At 37.7% G+C, this 5,000-nt stretch overlaps 1 protein-coding gene across 1 annotated transcript in view; it reads left to right on the top strand.

Moving 5' to 3' along the window:
• Nucleotides 1-5,000, top strand: part of LOC143019506 (uncharacterized) — a gene marked incomplete at its 5' end in the record, with an annotated part of 315,665 nt that overhangs the window by 31,721 nt on the left and 278,944 nt on the right. The window lies entirely within an intron of this gene.

Raw genomic sequence — 5,000 nt, 5'->3', positions numbered from 1 at the left:
GTGTGTGTGTGTGTGTGTGTGTGTGTGTGTGTGTGTGTGTGTGTGTGTGTGTGTGTGTGTGTGTGTTTGTGTGTGTGTGTGTGTGTGTGTGTGTGTGTGTGTGTGTGTGTGTGTGTGTGTGTGTGTGTGTGTGCGTGTGTGTGCGTGTGTGTGTGTGTGTGTGTGTGTGTGTGTGTGTGTGTGTGTGTGTGTGTGTGTGTGTGTGTGTGTGTGTGTGTGTGTGTGTGTGTGTGTGTGTGTGTGTGTGTGTTTGTGTATTTACCTAGTTGTATTTTATGGGAAGGGGAGCTATGCTCGTGGTGTCCCGTCTTCATATCTCATTTTATCTAAACTATTTTTAAATTCATGTATTCTTTTTGCACACACCACTTTCTCATCTAACTTTTTCCAAATGTCTATTACTCTGTGAGGAGAGCTGTTCTTTTTCATATCTCTTCTATAGCTGTCTTTCTTGATTTTCTTTCCGTGTCCTCTTGTATTTCTATCATCCCATTTTATCAGATTCTCTCTATCAATAATTTCTATGCCTTTCATGATTCTATAAATAACTATCAAATCTCCTCTCTCTCTTCTTTGCTCTAGTGTCTGTAGTTCAAGTTTTGCTAGTCTCTCTTCATATGATAGTTTTGAGAGTGTTGGTGCTAATTTTGTAATTGCTCTGTGTATTCTTTCAAAAAAAAATTATACATTTTTTTGTACTTGGTGACCACATCGTTGCTGCATATTCCAATCTTGGTCTTATCAGAGTGATTAGAATTTTCTTCACCATTTCTTCATCCAGGTATGTAAATGCCACTTTGATTGTTCTTATTAAATTATAAGTTTCTCCAAAAACCTTATTTATATGTTTCTCAGGTGACATATTATTCATAATAATGACTCCCAGGTCCTTCTCATTTTCAGCTTTTTTTATTCCTTCTTCTCCCAATTTATATGATCCTGTTATTCTCTTTTTGCTTTTTCCAAATTCCATTATACTACACTTTTTAGTGTTGAACTCCATCTCCCACTTCCTACTCCATTCCCATACTTTATTTAGATCACTCTGTAGTGACTCACAATCTTCTTCCGTGTTCATTTTTTTAATAGTTTTGCATCATCTGCAAAGAAGCTCATATAACTTTCAATTTCTTCATCCATATCATTAATATATATAGCAAACATTATTGTGGCCAGAACTGTTCCTTGTGGAACACCACTTATTACTTCATCCCATTTTAAATGTTTGTCTCTTATCACTACTCTCATTTTTCTTTCATGCAAAAAGCCTTCCATCCATTTAAGCAGTTTGCCCTGTATTCCTCCTTCAGTTTCTAATTTCTTAAGCAACTTCTTATGTGCTACTTTGTCAAAAGCTTTTTTTTAGGTCTAGAAATGCACAATCAGCCCATCCATCTCTTTCTTGTATTATATCTATTAGCCTTCAATAGAAACATATTAAATTGGTGACGCATGATCGTCTTTGTCTGAATCCAAATTGCCTTTGATTTAGCACTTTTTTTTTTAAATATTTTACCAATCAACTTTTGATAATTCTTTCACAATTTTTGCTATTGTACTTGTTAGAGAGATGGTCTATAGTTGTTAAGGTCTTCTTTATTTCCCCTTTTATATATAGGTACTATATTTGCTTTTTCCAATCTTCTGCCAGTTCATTCCTGCATTCTTTCAAAATCCAGTTTGCTATTTCATCTGGTCCATGTGATTTTCTGACATCAAGATGACTCAAGTGTTTCATTATTTCATTCTTTGTTACTTCTATTTCTTTCATATGGGGGGACTTTTTCTTCCCATTCAATCTCTCCAGGTTCTATGTTCTCCCTTGAAAACACTGATTTCAAATGCTTGTTCATAATTTCTGCCATTTCTATTTCCTCTGTGTATTCAACTCCTCCTTGTCTTAATTTCTCCAAATCTTGTTTCTTTTTCAGTTTGTTGTTTACAAATCTGTAAAATAGTTTTGGTTGATCTTAACATTTTTCAATGACATCTTTTTCTTCCATTTGGTCCAGGCTTTATCTCTTTTGTCTTTAAACTCCCTACAACTTGTATGATCAATAATCATATCGAGTAGAACATTTCCCCATGAGTCGTCTCCACCCAGCAGACTTCTTTGCAACTAAAGTCGCCCATCATAACTTTTCTTTCTCCATTTTCCATTATCTTATCTAATGTTATCCTTGTGTCTTCTAACATACTTTTATGTTCATTTTCTTCCCACGAGGCTGTTTTTGGAGGCACATAATTTATCACAAACTTTGTGTTCTTCTTATCTCTGTCTTCCACTTCGATTATATTCATCTCTACTCTATTCTTTCCAAATGTGACACTCCTCACGTTTATATCTTTCTTAGTCAGGAACATAACTCCACCCCTTTGTTTTGTCTCTCTGTTTCTAATCCAATAATTATATGCATTATGTCCTACGCTGTTGGGTGGTAGTGGACCTTTTAGTTTTGTCTCTACAATTCCCATTATGTCCGGTTCTTTTTCCTTCAGATAATCATTCAGTTCATTCAATCCTGTTATTGATCCATCTATATTTGTGTAAGACACTCTTAATTTTCTGCTACTTCCATTGTATTTTCTGTTTCCCTTTTGTTTTCTCTGGTATGGTCTATCTCCTCACTTTCATATTCACTACTCTCCAATAGAATTTATCTTTTTCTGTCTGTTCTGTTCTCGTTTTTTTTTTTTTTTTCCTTAGCTTCTTACCTTTTCATTTTTTCTTCCTCCCTTTCCTCTCTATTCATTTCTCTTTTTATCCATACCTTTTTATATTGTTCACTGTTTGCTAGTTTCCCTGTTTTTGCTAAGATATTCACTGTTGTCGTTTGTGACCTGAATTTAATCTTAATTGGTCTGGTCTTATCTGTACTATATTTTCCGAGCCTAAACATCTCTTCAATTTGTTTCATGAGTTCAGGTTGATCTTCCTGAACTAGTTCAAGTAAACTGCTAACTTTTTCTTTTTCCTCGTTGATTCTTGTGGTTCTATTAAGATTATACTTCTCTTACATTCCTAATATAATTATACATTTCTTTTTATCTGCTAAGTCTCTTACTATATTCTCCTTCTGTCTCATCACTTTAATAACTGAGTCTTCAGTTTGTTCTTTCATTTGCTGTTTTATTATGTCAGTAAATGCAAGTTTACTGTTCTCTTGGATTTTTTTCCAACCCTATGCTTCTTTTGTTATGGACTCTTTATTCTCTTTGTTCTTCTTCTTTAATTCCTCATTCTCCTCCTTTACTTCTTTTAACTGTCTTTTTAATTCTTCTATTTTTTTAGTTAGGTTTTTGTTCACCTTCTCTAATTCTTCCAATTTGTCAACTCTCTGCTCAATCTCTGCCATTTTACCGAACCTATTCTCCCAGTGTTCGGTCATTTTCTTAAGTTTTTCCTCTAGGCTTGCTAATCGGGGGAAGTTGATATCCCCCCCCCCTCATTAAATCCCTGGAATTTATTATCCTCACCTTCCATTGTGCTGCTCTTATCTATATTTCTAATCTTTACATTTTTGTTAGTCCCTTCATCGTCATTAAATTGACGTTTGTTTATATGGCGTCTGCCTAACTGGACCAAGTCCTCTCCTTCTTCATTTCCTTCCATTTCCCTCAGTAATTCCTCCCCTTCTCCTTTTTCATCACCTTCCCCCTACACCACGAGCTTTCCCCTTCCCTGTAAATACAATAAGGTAGTTCCTTGACGTTGAGATCCACGAAAATTTAATTTTTCTTCGGAACTCCAATCTTCGCCGTTCATCCGACGAATGTGTGTGTGTGTGTGTGTGTGTGTGTGTGTGTGTGTGTGTGTGTGTGTGTGTGTGTGTGTGTGTGTGTGTGTGTGTGTGTGTGTGTGTGTGTGTGTGTGTGTGTGTGTGTGTGTGTGTGTGTGTGTGTGTGTGTGTGTGTGTGTGTGTGTGTGTGTGTGATGTACAGCATGCCCCCGTGCGTCAATTGTAATCCAACATGGTGGGGGTGGGAAGATGGAGGGTTGAAATGTGACTGAATCACGGTAGGAAGGGGTGAGGGGAGAATTGTTGTTATTGTGTGTGTGGGGGGGGGGGGTTCAAGGTCCATAGATTCACTAATACTGTCTCCTGTCCTTGATCGTGCGTGGGAGGTTGGGGGGAGGGGAGTTGTGGATGGGGATGGGTGGAAAAAGGACAGAATCAAGGTATGGGGAGGGGGCTTGGTTGTGATGGGGGTGAAAAAGTGACAGAATCATGGTGGGAAGTGTAGGAGTTTGAAGGAGGGGAGGGGTGGTGGTGGAAATGTCGTTTTCATACTCTTCCCGCGTGTCAGTCTCCCACCCAGTTCTCAGGCGATGCGTTCGCTGGGGCTATCCTACTCACCTGACAATCTCCCACAAATAGATTTTCCCTTTCTTTTCACAATGTAATTTCATTTCTTTATTTACTTAATTTTCTATTTATTTGTGCTACTTTAGCGTAGTATCCGTAGTCTGAGCTCTGAAATGACCTTTCGTGTTATAATCTTAACCTGAGTACTCTTGATTAACATTTATGCTCCTAACAAAGAATGTGAAAAAAGACGCAGTGATTCATTCAGATGTACGGCCTACATATACTGATCCAAATGTCATGAGCCATTGCCATCTTACGGGAATCATCAAGAATATTATGTGGATCCAGTGACAGGAGCTTACACTTGTTGCGTGATGATTGAGGGGAAGATTCATTACTTTAGATGTCTACCGTGCACATGTCCGACATCTTCAGATAACTCCCAAGGGACCCGCCATTGTGGTCGGATCTGACAGTGGTCAGAGTGATCAGTGACTTCTGACTTCACCCGGACACCTGGTCAAGCGACCGAGACATCTGCGTCCAACATTCCCAATCTACAAGATCAGCATTTCTTTATTAACATACGTCAAACACATATTTCTTGTATGTTCCCTTTTTCTGTAAATATTAACTCATCCATGGATACTGAGTATCCAGACTCAGTCCATGCATTGTTCATTGTTGATA

This window comes from Oratosquilla oratoria, chromosome 37 (genome assembly GCF_046742065.1).
Source record: "Oratosquilla oratoria isolate Oo_2021 chromosome 37, ASM4674206v1, whole genome shotgun sequence".
Classification (NCBI taxonomy): Eukaryota; Metazoa; Arthropoda; class Malacostraca; order Stomatopoda; family Squillidae; genus Oratosquilla; species Oratosquilla oratoria.
Note: the sequence above shows the minus strand (reverse complement) of the source record. Positions and strands in the feature narration are given on the sequence as shown.